Source organism: Adiantum capillus-veneris, chromosome 4 (assembly GCF_014529385.1).
Source record: "Adiantum capillus-veneris isolate H3 chromosome 4, ASM1452938v2, whole genome shotgun sequence".
NCBI classification, from domain to species: domain Eukaryota; kingdom Viridiplantae; phylum Streptophyta; class Polypodiopsida; order Polypodiales; family Pteridaceae; genus Adiantum; species Adiantum capillus-veneris.
Window position 1 is genome coordinate 31,889,472 of NC_140934.1, and position 18,396 is coordinate 31,907,867.

Sequence of the window (18,396 nt, forward strand, 5' to 3'; positions counted from 1 at the left end):
TGCCAGCAATGTGAGCAATATGAAAATGAAACTGCGAAAGGAAATTTTCCCACCTCATTTGTTTGTCGGAGAGCTTGGTCTGCGTCATGAAGTACTTAAGACTTTGGTGATCCGTTCGCATAATGAAAGGAGTCCCCAATAAATAGTGCTTCCATGAGTCTAAGGCATGTAGAACTGCAAGGATTTCCTTTTCATATATGCCTAGAGCTTGCTCAATAGGGTCGAGCCTTCGACTCTCATAGCGTATGGCGTGCCCTTCTTGGAGTAAAACAGCTCCAAGGCAATCACCACAAGCATCACATTGGACCTCAAATGGTTTTGAGAGATCCGGTAGTGTAAGCACAGGTTGAGAGATAAGCTTTTCTTTAAGCTTTTCGAAAGCATTGTTCTCCTTAGCAGACCATGTGTACCTAACGCTTTTCTTTGTTAGGTCATGTAATGGTCCCGCGATTTGTGAGAACTTTTCTATGAAGCGTCTATAGTATGCACACATACTTATAAAGCTTCTTAGTTCATGAAGATTCCTTGGTTTAATTAGGCCATCCTTTTATTACCTCTAACTTTGATGGATCCATTTGGATGCCATCTTGAGAGATAATATGACCTAAATACTGAATCTCTTGCAAGAAAAATTCACTTTTCTTTCGATTAACATAAAGTTTATTCTCTCTCAAAACTTGAAATATTACCTGGAGGTGTTGCTTGTGTTCGTCTAGTGAATTAGAGTAGATGATAATATCATCAAAGAACACTCTAGTGAAGGTTTGATGAGGCCTGAACAGCTTCTCCATCAAGCAATTGAATGTGGCTGGTGCATTGGTCAAGCCAAAAGGCATGACAATGTATTCGTAAAGACCAAATGTGGTGCGAAATGCGGTCTTTACAATGTCTTGATCAACTATCCTTATTTGATGATAGCCACTTTTTAGGTCAATCCTACTGCAGTAGGTCGATCCTTGTAGCTTATCAAATAGGTCTTCTACCCGTTGAACGGGAAACCTATTCTTGAAAGTGATCCTATTTAGTGCTCTATAGTCGACACACATACGATATGTGCCGTCTTTCTTTTGCACTAATAGCACAAGTGAGCAAAATGGAGATGAGCTAGGCCTAACCATGCCCTTCTCAACTAACTCATGCACTTGCTGCATAATATCCTCTTGTTGAGCTTGAGAAACTCTATAAGGAGGTTTGTTAGGCGGTGAACTTCCTGGAAGAAGTTCAATTGCATGGTCATCATTACCTCGTTTAGGAGGTAGCTCACAAGGGATGTCGTCAATAAAAACATCTTGAAACCCCTTGAGAAAATTGGATAACTCTAATTCCTTTTGGTTGCTTTTATTTTCTTTTGTTAAAGCATTAGGTTCATTTTGAGAATATTTAACAAAAATCATGTACACAGAAATAGAGCTCTTTATTGACTTGTTGAAAGCTGGTGTATGTACAATGGGGATAGTGTTACCCATTTCCTTAGCATCTATATACATGTCTTTTTCCCTGAACTTAAAGGAGATTCTCCTTTCAAGAAATTTAACATCGACAGCCAGGCGGTCAAACCATGGTGCCCCTAGGATTACATCCTCATGCTTGAGAGGAGAGATACAGAAGTCCTCTTTGTCCACATAGCCTTGGACATGAAGCCACAATTTCCCGATTAAGGGAGTGACTGAAGCTTCTTGCCCCTTGAAGGCACTGTCTGCGGGTAGGACATCTCCCATCTCGTCGGATTGTATGCCTAGCTTGGTGGCCAACTCTATAGATATAAAATTGTGAGTAGAACCACGGTCAAAGAGAATAAAAGCATCATGTTCTCTTACCTTTCCCCAAGCATGTCATAGAGGAGATCCTTTATGATGAGTTTGGTGAGTCTCCTCCTCTTGGATTTCAACCAAGGAATCTCTAGGAGGATCTTGGCGGTTGTTCTTTTGGGGACAAGCGCGGTATGTATGCCCTTGTTCGCCGCACTTGAAACATCGCTTATCCTTGCGATAACGCTCAACCTCTTCAGGAGAGAGTTTGTTCTTACCTTTGTAAACTCCCTTCTCTTTAGCTTTGTTGGAGTTGCCCTTAGGAGACTTTTGGACATTGTCCTTCCCCTTAGGCTCATTGGAAACCTTGTTTTCCGGGGGCTTATTATTTCTTTTAGCCCCCGTTTGGAAAGTGATTCGTGAGGCCATCATAGTATGGCGTATTACCGCCGATATGGTACGTGGCCTTTGGGAGTTGACATACTCCGCCATTTCTTCAGTTAAGCCCGCACAAAATTGTTGCTTTTGCTCTCCAAAATCCAACCTTTTAAAGACAGTGGATTTGAGTTGTAGGTCCCAAAACTTGTCTACATATTTGTGGATGGATTCATTGGGAGAGAGCTTTAAGCTTCTCCATTCGGTGAGTAATTTGTCTTTGGCATCGGTGGCCAAAAACTGCTTCATAATGGAATCTCTTAAAGCTTTCCATGTTCGTGGAGCTTCACCGTTGGCTCCTAGGCTAGCACACCATTGCCTAGTGGACTTTTGAAAGTGCATAGCTACATGGCGTAGCTTAGAGGACTCCGTGAAGCCCTCATCTCCAAACGCCGCATCAAATTGCTGGATAAAGGCCAAGAATTTGTCCGTAGCACCAAAGGTGCCATCATAGGTAAGGAAAGAGATGCTCTTCCCTCCCTCTTTGAACTTCTTCACCTTGGATGACCTCTTCCATGTGGCATAGGATTTCCTATGGCCTCTTCTTTTTGATGGTTCAAATGTTGCACCATCACTTTCTTCAGAAGGTGAAGAATTTGAAGAAGGTGGAGAAGAGGGTGACCTCTTTCTCTCCTTTTTCTTGTCTTGATCTTCGTCGTCTTTACCATCACTTTCATAAGAGGAAGAGGATGAAGAAGATGGAGAAGAGGGTTTCCTCTTTCTCGTCTTTTTCTTCTCTTGCTTTTTATCATGCCTCTTTGAATTATGGCGTGGAGAAGAGTGTGATGGTCTTCTCCACCTTGGTGGTGATGGAGAGCGTTTAGCCCGCCGTCTTCGTGGAGCCATATCCGCCGAGGTGGCGGGAGAGTCACTTATTTCTCGTTCCTTCGGTGGAGGCTCTTGAGTTCTCCTTTGGGAAGGAGATGCATCATCAAGAAGTAAATTCTTGAGCCCTTTGTATGAATTCTCTTCTTCTTCCCGAATTGGAGAGAGACCTCTTTTGGAAGTCTCATAAGGAGGCTTCCTAGGTGTTCTTTCGTCATGGTGATGAGCTTGGAGAATCCCGTGAGCACGGAGCTGCCGTTGCACTTCACTTTGGAGAGATGGATTGTCCATGGCTTGTTCAAGCCTAGAAACAAGATAGTTAACAAGCATTGAAGCATCATTAGTAGCTTGCTCATGAGCAAAATCAAAGTTATCAACATTAATTTCACTCTCTTTACTATTGTCAACCATTCTAGCAACTTTTAGGTGTACTTTGGCACTTCAAGCCCTAGTTGCTACTCCTCTTTACCCCTTTAGAAAAAGCACTCAAGCTATTGTACCCGCGGCTCGAATACCATTAATTGCAAGGAATAGAAGAGAGGGTCGTTCAAAACCAAAACAGCACCGGCTCCTGTCAAGCTTCTAATAGCTCAATAGTGGTTAAGCCGTAGGCAAGCCCCATAGGACTCCACTATTAAGACCATAGCTCTCAACGATGATGCCCCATTAACTGCACAAAGGCAGGCGCACTGCAAGGCTGAAAAATCCCTATTCTACTTACTCACATGCAATTAATAATACCAACCATTTATAGCTAGCTTGAGGACCTACCTTCTTGAGCAAGAAAAGAGAAACCTTGTGCTCTGATACCAATGTAACATTTAATGGCCTAAAAACTTGTGTGTAGAGGATATTAGCATGAACATAGTGGGAATTTCATTAGAATAGATTCCTAATGAGAATTACAAGAGTGCTTGGATGGAGAGAGCAACAAAAAGCATAACACCTAGTTAGATAGCATCAACAATACTTTCAAAAGAGAGAGAAATTAAGCTATTGAAAACAGTTGAGGACCGGACTTGCATGGAGCCGGTCCCCCCTCCAAAAGGCTTTGTATTATGGTTTCTTCCATCAAGAGAGACATTGTACAATACAATTCTTTGTGTTCCTTCAAGACTAGCTAGTGCAATGAAGATGACAGCTTCATGCACTAAGAAAAACACATAGTAAACACAACTTTAATTATCCCCGTTCTCAGACTCAAGATCTCACACACCTTCGAAGATGGTGAGAGCTAGCAGGGTATGAGAGTAGATTGAGAGGAAGGAGTATCTTACGAGAAAGATGTACATCTCCTCACATAATCACTCATATTAGCATAGCTTTAGCTTAGTAATTAGCTTGATAGAGGAGATGAGCATGCATTGAATCTTGGATCTTGGTTGGATTTGCATCCACAAGTCAAGAGTGTGTCGATGTAGGCTTCTGTCTCACAAGCTTGGAGTAGGTGATGAGCTCTCCATTAAAGCTTGGGAAGAGATAGTCTTCTCTTTCTTCACACATGAGATTGTGTGAGTGTGTGTGTGATAATGCCTTGCAAAAATCAGCCTCCTCTCTCTCTTGGGCGAGCCCTCTTGCTATTTGCTCTTGTAGGCTCCCCATTGGACCTCCCCAAGTCAAGCCAATGGCTATTAAGAAACATAAGTGATAGCCTTATGACATGTGTCCCCCTTTCCCCTTTTGTGAGAGCTTAATCAATTAAAATTAATTGATTTAAATGAATTAAATCCCCATTGGACCCTTCCCCATTCTGACCAATAGGAATTAAGTAGCCCATTGGGCTGCTCAATTCCTATTGGACCCCTTCACAGGCTGTCCAATAATCATCCAGGAGACCTTATTTTCATTGGTTCTTTTTATTAAGTGTTTTAAAATTAATTAGGATAAATTTACTCTAGCCTAATTCTTATTGGTCCACTTCAAGGGTCATCCAATAGGAATTGGGTACACCTTGTGGGCATCTAGCCTAGGGAGCTGACATGTGTCCCTCATTCCCTTTGTGTAAAGGGAGCTTGTGTGTGTGTGTGTGTGTGGCCTTCTCTCTCATCCCCTACTTGCTAGGCTCGCCCCCTCCTATGTAGGGATATTCAAAGATTTTTTTGGTCACACACAAAGCATCCAATTCCCTTAAGGTTGACCTTTGGACACAACCTTTGAATTTTGGAACCTTAGCATTTTGGAAGTCTTAATGGGCTGAACCTTAGGGTCTTTTTAGCCCATTGTTGCACATGGTTCTTCTGCAGATGCCCCACCCCTTTGGATCCCTATTTTCCCTCCTTTGGATCCCTACTGTGGTCAATCTGCTAGCTTAACCAATATTCTAGCTTTTTCTCCCGTGGCACTTCCCCATATTAATGATCAGTTTAGCATGAGAAAATCATTTAGGAGAATTAGATATTGATTATTATGACACTGTGTGTTAGGGTGCGTCATTCGGTGGCCGAAGCAGCAAGGTATGCCTCTCAGAAAACTGTTCGCACTGAGAAGTCCTCTCATGCTTTGGGAGAAGCTGTAAATTTTTGGTGAAGTTGGGAAGCTTGGGGATAGTGCCAAGTGGCAATGGAGTAATCCCACATGAGGGGGGAGAAAGTGGAAATTGGAGGGTATAAGGGGGGGAGTGGGTACCGCCTAAGGTTGTGTTAAAGGAGCAAATGGAGCTCACTTGCCTAGCCCATGAGGGCTCGGGGACTTTGGGGGAGGAAAGGGTGCCCATTATGAGTTCCCACTGGCTGGACAGGCGCCTGGCATTTTTTTTGTTTTGGTCCCCAAACACTTGCCCCACCCCATTCCTTGGTCAAATGGTTAGCGACAGCTTATTTTCACCCTAAAAAGGCCAAAATTGGAACAATTAAAAGTTGCCCAAAGAGAGAACTATGTCGGCTAAGAGGAGAGAGAAAATTCCTTGGGATAAGAGCCAAAAAATCACCCTTTTTAATGTCTGCAATTCTCTACACACCCTTTTTGCTTACAGAGACTAGCTTTTTTGGAGCTTTTGAGAGATACCCCAACTTCGAAAGCTTGTAACTCTCTCGTCTGTTGTCGGAATCAAGCATATAGATACTCTACTGAGGTCCACACAACACGAGCTTCATCTTTATGGTCTTTTTTCTTCATCAATTTTAATCATGGTTTGGGTTAGGATTGTATCCTACCCGACTTTATAGGTGTACGACATAGGTGTTTTTCGCAGCTTTATGGTGTTTCCTTCCGACAGTGTGGTGTGTGAAGGCTATAGAGGTTCTCGTTTTCCTTGTTTTTTGCACGCTAACACCGTACATGAATAGTGTAGTATTTTTCAAGGCCATGATCTAGATGGACTCCTTGCATGCTATAAAGCGGAGAAAAATAATCGAGGCATTCAAGAAGATCGGATGATTTTGAATTTTGAAGAAGTTGTAAATTTAGAATTTCAAGATAATTTTCAAGAACTGTCAGAAACATATCCCACACAGTGGGACTATTTTGGATATGGGTTTGTTCATGAAATCTCAAGGATTATCAAGTTGGCAATGAAGGAGAGTACGGATCGAAGCCAAATTGTCTTCTATAAAGGAGAAGGGGTCAGATGCAGTTTCTTAATAACGATCAATTTTGGGAACATGTTTTTGCAAGGATTAAAGCCAAAGAAAATACGGCTTTGGAAGTAGAAGATTCAGCTTCATAGGACCATATTTTGAGCAACCTAGCAAAGGCAAACAATGAATTTAATGTTGAAATAAAAATATATGATTTTTTTTCAAAAGATTGCTCGCATGGAAGTTTCCTTTGATAATGGTTCTAGTGAAGATCTAGATTATAGAACAAATTTTTTTCAAGCTACTGACCTTGGCATGGGATGTTGTCAAAATGAGTATCAAGAAGATGAGCCACTATAGGCTACTAATGGGTCCATCGGAACTATAGCTGAGAAGGCACGTTCACTGTAGATGATTGTATCAATAAAGCTATCATATACACGATACCTAAAAAGGTACAGGAGGATGATGAGCCAATACAGGATATGCTTGAGGGTATCCCTTCAAAGGGGGTGTCAGATGAACCTTCGCATTGTTGTGATGGATTGCTAAGTAGCAAGGATGGAGATGAGGAAGCAGAGGATGATAATGAAGAGTTTGAAGATTTCCTAGATCATGTTGATAGTGAACAGGATATCAACAAGGATTCTACATCTATACTTATACATGGGTTGCATGAGGATATATCTCCTAGAGTTTTGATGAATGTTGATATTTTTCAAAGTGATTTTTTCAAGGATGCTATGGATGAAGATTTACAGGCTAAATCGGTTTTTCATGATCAAGCTGAAATTCCAGTATAGGTAAAAATTCCTCTGGTGATACAAGTCCAGAGATTACCAAGGTTTTTCGTAATGGCTATGAAGCTAGAGGAGGTGATGATCCTAAATCATCCTTGATACTTCAAAAAGTGCACAGAGTTTTTCATTTCCTTGGACAACATGTCAATTATGGTAGGATTTGGATGCTTTTTTTTTAATGATGCAAGTATGTCAGTGATAGTTTGGCTGCCAGTAAAAGGGAGTCAATGCTCTTTAAGAATTACTGGTAATGAGACTAGGTTTCTAGAAGTTTATGGGACATGGATACTTTACTATGCCTCATGTGATGCTCTAGTATATTGTGGGTCCCATCAATGCTATGTTCTCTTAATGGTATTTGCAGGAGATTCAAAGGATCTTCAAAAGCACGTTCAATATGGATGGTTACTTGTGGATATGCATTTTGGTTCCATGCTATTTCATCCAGGAAAAGCACACCTACACTGAAAATGTTTAATGTTGATTGATACAAGAAATGTATGCTCATGTGGGTATTATGCTTCTCCATTATTGGGGCAATTTCTTATTATCCGATTTGATCCTGGGGGCTATTGAAGTGCAACTTGAAAATTGAAGGATATCAATTTTTTTCTTGTAGTAGGTTACTCCGCACTAGGAATTTTTTTTGGATTTATGCTATGAAGAAAAGAGTTTTGGGTTTTGTGTTCGGTAATCTTACATGGCTAGCTTCTATTTGACATCTTTGGACAGTTGATAAAGTATCTTCACATTTTTTGAGTTGGTTCTGCTACTAGAACTTGAATTAAATGACTTGGCGGCCATTCCGTGTGCAGACTGTTAGGTTTAATGACCATGTGGCCAACCGTCCATCACTAACTTCTACTAACCCTAATGTACAGCTATACACTTGTGTGAGCCACTAGCACTAAGTACAATGTGTATTGTGCCTTAGTGCATATGACAAAGAAGAAGCACTAAGTACAATGTGTATTGTGCCTAAGTGCATATGACAAAGAAGAAGCACTAAGTACAATGTGTATTGTGCCTTAGTGCATATGACAAAGAAGAAAGAAAGGGGGCACACAGTACGTGTTGGATCTCCCCCTACAAACTGTGTGTGTGGCTAAGATGGTGAGTGTGTGTGTGTGTGCATATTCCTCTTCCGTTGTGCTCCCAAATCCTCCCCTTCATCTCGTATCAGAGCCATGTTATTCCCGAAATCATTTCGGTGCACGCGTACAATTTCAAGATTGCAAACAAGATTTGGGGGATTCTAATCACCGAGCTAAAGAAACCGAGCATAGAACAATTCCGAGCGAATTTGAGAACAAATTAGAAAGAGTGTAATAATGTTTGAATAAAATAGTTATTCTAGGCATGTTTTAATCACCACCACCACAAATCAATGCTTTGTTGTTAGAAATTCACATTTTAGAACCATGGCCTAAACCAAGTACTTGAGAAATGGGTGATCTCGTCATCCCCCTAATATAAACTTTTATGCTATGCTCCTTACTCTCACTAAAGTATGGAGATCCAAAGGAAAAAATTAATGGTACACCAAAAATTTGGCCCCAAGAGTATCCAAAAAAGGCACAACAGTCCAACCACACAACCTTGCAGGCCTACAATGCTACCTGAGCACCTCCTTAGGCCTAAAACAACTCCACTTTTGTAAGTGATTTTTGATGCACAAACTCATGGGCAACGATATCCTCTTTGATTACTAATGGTGAAACCTTTAAATGACTTTTATTTTGCAACAATGAAGAGGAGATAGATGTAATGGAATTTGCCTATTCAATTTGAGAATAGCGGAATTTAATGAGAGTACTTTCAAGAAATGATTTTGTGAGCATAGCGGGTAGACATAATTGAAGATAGCAACATAATCATAGCAATTAGTTAACTTGGCATAGACAATACTTTTGCAAGAGAGAGAGTTTAGAGAACATGACAACAATTGAGGACCGGATTTATGTGGAGCCAGTCCCCCTCCAATAGGCATTTGTATTATGATTTCTCCCATAAAGAGAGACTTGTTACAATACAGTCTTTGTGTTCCTTGTGACCTAGGTGATGCCATGAAGATGGAAGGCTTCATGCACCACAAACATAACATAAACTTGAAGAAAGCTTTAACTATCCCAAGCCTCAGTCCCAAGACCTCAAACACCTTCGAAGGTGGAGAGAGCTAGCAGGGAATGAGGGTAGGGAAGAGGAAGAAGAAACATTTCGTAGGAGAAAGAATTAGTTCCTCACTTATCATACTCTTGTTGCTAGCATACATAATAGCATAGTAATGAAGAAGAAGGAGATGGCAAGCTTAAGCATTGAAGCATGGCTCTTGGTTGGATTTGCACTCCATAGCCAAGAGTGTTGGTGTAGGCTCTCAACCTCTACTTGCTTGGAGAGGGAGCTCTTTCACTTTCCATAGCACACAATGAGAGTGATTGTGAGTGTGTGTGGGTGAGTATACCCCTCCAGCAAGGCCCTAGCTAGCTTGGGTCGACCCCCCCTTGTAGCTCATGCTTGAAGCTCATTGGACCCCTCCAGGCCTAGCCAATCACAAGCAGGAGCCATTACAAGCAACATGGGTAGCCTTGGGACAAGTGTCCCCCTTTCCCCTTTGAGAGAGAGGACTTGATAAATGAAAAATCAATTAGATAATTCAAGTAATTTATCATTGGACCCCTTTGAAGCTTAGCCAATAGGCTTCAAGCAACACATGAAGGTAACATGGGTAGGGGCCTGACATGTGTCCTTGCTGCCTCTTCAAGTTGGGGCTTCCCTTGTGTGTGTGAGTGGGTGTTCTCTCTCTAGCTCCTAGGAAAAGGGCTCGCCCCCCCTCTTGTAGGAATGATTTTGACTTTAGGTGATCAAGCACCTTACTCATCAAGCATGACAAAGCACTTGAACTAGGGGGTGTTCCCACAAGCATCTCAGGCAAGCTTCTCAAGGCACCTCAAGTACCTTAATCATGCAGCAAGTCAAGCACCTCAAGCATGGAGCCAGTCAAGCACCTCAAGAATCTTAATCAAGAACCTCAAGCATGACAAACACCTCAAGCATGACAAGCACCTCAAGCAGGACAAGCACCTCGAGCTTGGGCCGGGTTCCCACCTCAAGCTCAGCCCTAGCTTACTTAAGGTCAAAGGACTTTTTACATACATTTATTGGAGGTCTTCAATGAAGCTAACCCTAAGGTCTTATGCTCCATTGGTTAGCCTTGCTCTTTGATAGACCATCTCCCTTTTGCGCCCCTTTACTATTGGCCCCGTGTTGAGATAGATCTATAAGCACACACCTATATCTTAACACTTGTTCCCGTTTATTCTCCCATATTAAGTGATCAATTTAATATGAGAAAATCATTTGGGTTAGTTAGATATTAGATTTTATGACATTACCTCTCTCTTGAAATCATAGTCGTCCTCGACTATGAGGTAGAATAGATAAAGTCTTAGTCATTAGTCAATCGTACTTAGCGGGTAAAGGATCCCTTTTTACCCTACGACATCTTTCCAAGATGGATGACTAATCCATTTGGTGCTTGGGAGACATAGCTGCCGCAAGCATGTCTGCTCTTTTAGTCCATTTCATTCTCCCATAGTAGAGTGACAAATTCTACTTGGTGTTTGAGAGACGTCGTCATCACAAACATGATTCTAAGCATGCATACTAGTTAAATTTGTGCACAATTAAAAAGAGGACTAGTCATATAAGACAAAAACATGAGTTATTTAAAAGAAATTTGTACATTTGCTTACTCTAATGTAGCATTGTAAGCATTGACAAGGTTCATACTATCCTTAAGTTGTACTCCTTGCATCCATTTAGCATCTTCAAAAGGATAATTTTTGAACTTAATAAGATACCGTCGGATAATCTTACCATGTCGTAGTACTTTGTCTTCATGCCGAAGGATAGCTTCGGGTTGTAGCACCTCTTCTTGGTCTTCAACTTCGGGAGGGTCTTCAATAATTGGTTCAATTGGTGGCTCTCCTTTGTAGGGCTTAAGTAAGCTTACATGGAAGGCATTGTGTATAAGCCAATGGTTGGGCAACTTGAGTTGATAAGCCGTCTCATTGATAGGCTTCAAGATTTGGAAAGGACCATAGTATCTTTTTGCTAGTTTAGCATAATACTTTTGATGGCCCGTAGGATTTTTGCCCGTCGTTTGCCTTAATCGAGCCTTAGGAAACTTGAGTAAGACCCAATCATTTTCTTTGAACATTAAGGCTCTTCTGTGCTTATCAGCAGCAGCTTTTTGCCTTTGTTGAGAGATGGCTATAGCCTCCCTAATCTTTTGAAAAGATTCTTGTAGGTCACGGCTATACTCATCGGCGGCGAAGATCTTCCCATGTACTTTCAGTAGCAAGGGACTTTTAGGTCTTCCTTCTATGATCTCGAAAGGTGCTTTGCCCATAGAAGTATGTACAGTATTATTGTAGGCATACTCTACTAGTGGTAAATACTTTTCCCATTGTGAGCGTTGATCTACTTCGTTAACATAAGTCTTGAGTAGATCGAGTATCGTAAGATTGGCTATCTCACTTTGGCCATCCGTTTGTGGGTGATAGGCCGAAGAGAAATTCAATCTTGTTCCTAGATTTTCAAAGAGACCTTTCCAGAAATTACTGGTCATTCTAGGATCTCTATCTGACACGATGGATGTGGGTAATCCATGGTGTTTGAAAATCTGAGATATGAAGAGAGTTGCCATTTGATGTGCCTTAATAGTCTTTTTGACAGGAATAAAATGTGCTTGCTTGCTAAACCTGTCGACTATTGTCCATATTCCTGTATTCCCATGGATAGACTTGGGTAATCCAAAGATGAAATCCATGGATATACTCTCCCATGGTGAATTTGGAATAGGCAATGGCTGGAGTAATCCAGGTTGCTTCCCTCTATCATACTTGGTCTTTTGGCATACTACACATTTTGAAACATACTCTTGTATGTCCACTTTCATGGTAGGCCAATAGAAATACGTCTCTACTCCTCGGAGAGTAGGTTGAATACCTCTATGCCCTGCATATGGGGGAGCATGGGATTCATACATAACCTTTTCACGAAGGGAATGGGTAACACATAGCCTATTGTCGTGGAGAAGATAACCATCCTGCAAGGTGAATGGTTCCTCTTTCTTCCCCAAAGCAAGGGCTGACATTATGTCTCTAAAGTCAGGGTCAGTAGCATACTCATCTATCATAGAGGATAGATCATTGTGAGTAGCTATAGAAACCGCATTAACTTTTGGTCGTCGTGAAAGTGCATCGGCAACTTGATTGTGCTTACCAGCTATGTGAGCAATATGGAAATTAAATTGCGAAAGAAAATTTGCCCACCTCATTTGTTTGTCGGAAAGCTTGGTTTGCGTCATGAAATACTTGAGACTTTGGTGGTCGGTTCGTAGGATAAATGGAGTCCCCAATAGGTAGTGCTTCCATGTGTCTAGGGCATGTAGAACAGCTAAAAGCTCTTTCTCATAAATGCCCAAGACTCGTTCATCACCATTGAGCCTTCGGCTCTCATATGCTATGGCATGCCCTTCTTGAAGCAAAACCGCTCCAAGGCAATCACCACAAGCATCACATTTGACCTCAAATGGCTTTGAGAGATCCGGAAGCACGAGGATTGGTTGGGAAGTAAGCTTCTCTTTGAGTTTTTCAAAAGCATTTTGCTCCTTAGCAGTCCATACAAACTTAACGTTCTTCTTGGTTAAGTCGTGTAGTGGTCCTGCTACTTGAGAGAATTTTGCTATGAAGCGTCTATAGTATGCACACATACCAATAAAGCTTCTTAGCTCATGTAGATTCCTTGGGTTAGGCCATGATTTTATTACCCCTAACTTTGATGGATCCATACGAATACCATCGTGAGAGATAATATGGCCTAGGTATTGAATCTCTTGAAGGAAGAATTCACTTTTCTTTTGGTTGAGAAAAAGTTGGTTCTCCCTCAAGGCTTGAAAAATCACTTGGAGATGTTGCTTATGTTCCTCCAAAGACTTGGAGTAGATGATGATATCATCGAAGAAAACTCCAGTGAATTTTTGATATGGTCTAAAAATTTTCTCCATCAAACGATTGAACGTAGCTGGTGCATTAGTCAAGCCAAAAGGCATGACTAGATATTCATAAAGACCAAATGTTGTGCGAAACACGGTCTTTAAGATATCCTCATCCACTATCCTTATTTGATGATAGCCACTCTTAAGGTCAATCCTACTGAAGTAGGTAGAGCCTTGTAGCTTATCAAACAGATCTTCTACCCGAGGTACGGGAAATCTGTTTTTGATAGTGATATGGTTTAGTGCTCGATAGTCCACACACATACGGTATGTACCATCTTTCTTTTGCACTAAAAGGACTGGAGAACAAAAGGGAGAGGAACTAGGCCTCACCATCCCTTTGTCTACCAGCTCTTGTACTTGCCTCATGATCTCCTCTTGTTGAGCTTGTGAGACTCGATAAGGAGGTTTGTTAGGCGGTGAGCTTCCTGGAAGGAGCTCAATACGATGGTCATCATCCCCTCGTTTTGGAGGTAGGTCCATAGGGATATCATCGATGAACACATCTTGGAATCCTTTTAGAAAAGTAGACAAGTCTAACTCTTCTTGATTCCTATCATTTTCATTTGATGAAACATTATTAGCTTTTAGAGACTCTTTGACATAAATCATGTACGCAGAAACTGAGCTCTTCATTGATTTATCAAAAGAAAGAGGATTTACAAGTGGAATAGTGCGACCACGCTCACTAGCATCTATATACATGTTCTTTCCCCTGTAGGTGAAGTAAATTCTCCTTTCAGGGAACTTCATGTTGGCAGCCATGCGATCAAACCATGGTGCCCCTAGGATAACATCCTGATGTTGGAGGGGAGAGATGAAGAAGTCTTCTTTGTCAACATAGCTTTGGACATGAAGCCTCAACTTCCCAATCAAGGGAGTAACGGAGGCTTGTTGTCCCTTGAAAGCTGCATCAGCTGTTACTATATCTCCCATCTCAAAAGCTTGAATGCCCAACTTGGTGGCCAACTCTATTGATATGAAGTTGACAGTAGAGCCAGGGTCAAACAAGATGAAGGCATCATGCTCTCTTACCTTTCCCCAAGCATAGGAGAGTGATGATCCTTTGCAATGAGCATCCTCTTTTGGAGCTTCGATGGTGGAAGCCCTAGGAGTCTCATTGTGAGTATTCTTCTTGGGGCAAGAACGATAGCCATGTCCTTGCTCCCCACATTTGAAACACTTATGGTCCTTGCGAAAAGCTTCAAGCTCTTCAGGAGAGAGTTTGTTTTTACCTTTGTAAACTCCCTTCTCCTTGGACCGATTGTTGTTGTTGTTGTTGTTGGAAGTGCCTTGGGAATTATTTTGAGCATTGGATTTCCCCTTTGCATCATTTTTATCTTTGTTTTCCATGGGCTTGACATTACGTCTAGCCCCTTGATGGAAATTGATGCGGGAAGCAACCACGGTGTGGTGGATTACTTCGGTAATAGTACCGGGCCGTTGAGAATTGATATATTCGGCCATCTCTTCAGGTAATCCCGCACAGAATTGTTGTCTTTGCTCGGCAAAGTCTATCTTTTGAAAGACAGTAGCTTTGAGATGTAAATCCCAAAACTTATCTACATACATGTTGATAGACTCATGAGAGAGGAGCTTCAAGCCGCGCCATTCGGTAAGAACTTTATCTTTAGTATCGCTTGGAAGAAATTGCTTCATGATGGAAACTCGTAGAGTTTTCCATGTCTTTGGGGCTTCTCCATTGCCACGAAGGATAGCCCACCATTGACGAGCTGATTTTTGGAAGTGCATAGCTACATGGCGTAGCTTGGAGGACTCTGTGAAGCCCTCGTCCCCAAAGGCCGCATCAAATTGCTGGATGAAGGCCAACACTTTGTCGGTAGCACCAAAGGTGCCATCGTAGGTGATAAAAGAGATACTCTTTCCTCCCTCCTTGAACTTCTTTAGCTTTTGTGACCTTCGCCATGCAGGAAATGATTTGCGATGTCCTCCCCTCTTGTATTCTCTAGGAGAATAGCCATAACTTTCATCGGAAGAGAAGGAAGGTGAAGAAGAAGGAGAAGAGGGTGACCTCTTCCTAGCCCTTTTCTTCCTTTGTTTCCTCTCTTGCCTTTGAGAGTGATGAGGAGAAGGACTATGGGTTGCTCTTTTCCTCTTGGGAGGAGTAGGCGATCGTCTAGACCGCCTTCTTCGTGGAGCCACATCTTCAGAAGAACTTAGACTTTCATTGCTTTCTTTCTCTTTGGATTCCTCCTCTCGAATGGGAGAGAGTCTTCTTTTGGGGGTCTCTTCAAGAGGCCTCCTAAGCTCTCTCTCCTCTTGGAGAGGAAGGGAAATTCCATAGGCACGAAGTTGTTGAGTAACTTCGGCTTGCAAGGTAGGGTTGCCCATAGCTTGTTGCAACCTAGTCACAAGATAATTCACAAACATGGGAGCATCATCATTAGCACCTTCATGTGCAAAGTCAAAGCTATCAATGTTCATTCTACTCTCTTGATTATTGTCAGCCATGTTAACAAAATTTTATGTATGTACTTAGTGTATGCTTTGGCAATTCAAAACCTTAGTTGCCACTCCTCTTAGCCTTTGAAAATCGGCTCTTAAGTATCTACACCCACGGCTCAAAGTGGTTAATTATAGAGAGTAGAGGAGTAGGTCTAACATAGCAGAGTTGCCAAGGGCTAGCTCCTTTCGGACTTCTTATGGCTCAATAATGGTAAAGCCGTAGGCAAGTCTAAAAAGACTCCATTATTAAGTCCAAAGCTCTCGAGGTGTGCACCATCCCCCAAATAGTGGGCTTAACAAAACCGGTATTAGATCCCAGTTCCACTTACTCTATTATAATTAACAACATCAACCATTAATAGGCTACTTAAGGACCTCTCTTCTTAAGCAAGAAAAGAGAAACCAAATCCTCTCATACCAATGTAATGGAATTTGCCTATTCAATTTGAGAATAGCGGAATTTAATGAGAGTACTTTCAAGAAATGATTTTGTGAGCATAGCGGGTAGACATAATTGAAGATAGCAACATAATCATAGCAATTAGTTAACTTGGCATAGACAATACTTTTGCAAGAGAGAGTTTTTAGAGAACATGACAACAATTGAGGACCGGATTTATGTGGAGCCGGCCCCCCCTCCAATAGGCATTTGTATTATGATTTCTCCCTTAAAGAGAGACTTGTTACAATACAGTCTTTGTGTTCCTTGTGACCTAGGTGATGCCATGAAGATGGAAGGCTTCATGCACCACAAACATAACATAAACTTGAAGAAAGCTTTAACTATCCCAAGCCTCAGTCCCAAGACCTCAAACACCTTCGAAGGTGGAGAGAGCTAGCAGGGAATGAGGGTAGGGAAGAGGAAGAAGAAACATTTCGTAGGAGAAAGAATTAGTTCCTCACTTATCATACTCTTGTTGCTAGCATACATAATAGCATAGTAATGAAGAAGAAGGAGATGGCAAGCTTAAGCATTGAAGCATGGCTCTTGGTTGGATTTGCACTCCATAGCCAAGAGTGTTGGTGTAGGCTCTCAACCTCTACTTGCTTGGAGAGGGAGCTCTTTCACTTTCCATAGCACACAATGAGAGTGATTGTGAGTGTGTGTGGGTGAGTATACCCCTCCAGCAAGGCCCTAGCTAGCTTGGGTCGACCCCCTCTTGTAGCTCATGCTTGAAGCTCATTGGACCCCTCCAGGCCTAGCCAATCACAAGCAGGAGCCATTACAAGCAACATGGGTAGCCTTGGGACAAGTGTCCCCCTTTCCCCTTTGAGAGAGAGGACTTGATAAATGAAAAATCAATTAGATAATTCAAGTAATTTATCATTGGACCCCTTTGAAGCTTAGCCAATAGGCTTCAAGCAACACATGAAGGTAACATGGGTAGGGGCCTGACATGTGTCCTTGCTGCCTCTTCAAGTTGGGGCTTCCCTTGTGTGTGTGAGTGGGTGTTCTCTCTCTAGCTCCTAGGAAAAGGGCTCGCCCCCCCTCTTGTAGGAATGATTTTGACTTTAGGTGATCAAGCACCTTACTCATCAAGCATGACAAAGCACTTGAACTAGGGGGTGTTCCCACAAGCATCTCAGGCAAGCTTCTCAAGGCACCTCAAGTACCTTAATCATGCAGCAAGTCAAGCACCTCAAGCATGGAGCCAGTCAAGCACCTCAAGAATCTTAATCAAGAACCTCAAGCATGACAAACACCTCAAGCATGACAAGCACCTCAAGCAGGACAAGCACCTCGAGCTTGGGCCGGGTTCCCACCTCAAGCTCAGCCCTAGCTTACTTAAGGTCAAAGGACTTTTTACATACATTTATTGGAGGTCTTCAATGAAGCTAGCCCTAAGGTCTTATGCTCCATTGGTTAGCCTTGCTCTTTGATAGACCATCTCCCTTTTGCGCCCCTTTACTATTGGCCCCGTGTTGAGATAGATCTATAAGCACACACCTATATCTTAACACTTGTTCCCGTTTATTCTCCCATATTAAGTGATCAATTTAATATGAGAAAATCATTTGGGTTAGTTAGATATTAGATTTTATGACATTACCTCTCTCTTGAAATCATAGTCGTCCTCGACTATGAGGTAGAATAGATAAAGTCTTAGTCATTAGTCAATCGTACTTAGCGGGTAAAGGATCCCTTTTTACCCTACGACATCTTTCCAAGATGGATGACTAATCCATTTGGTGCTTGGGAGACATAGCTGCCGCAAGCATGTCTGCTCTTTTAGTCCATTTCATTCTCCCATAGTAGAGGGACAAATTCTACTTGGTGTTTGAGAGACGTCGTCATCACAAACATGATTCTAAGCATGCATACTAGTTAAATTTGTGCACAATTAAAAAGAGGACTAGTCATATAAGACAAAAACATGAGTTATTTAAAAGAAATTTGTACATTTGCTTACTCTAATGTAGCATTGTAAGCATTGACAAGGTTCATACTATCCTTAAGTTGTACTCCTTGCATCCATTTAGCATCTTCAAAAGGATAATTTTTGAACTTAATAAGATACCGTCGGATAATCTTACCATGTCGTAGT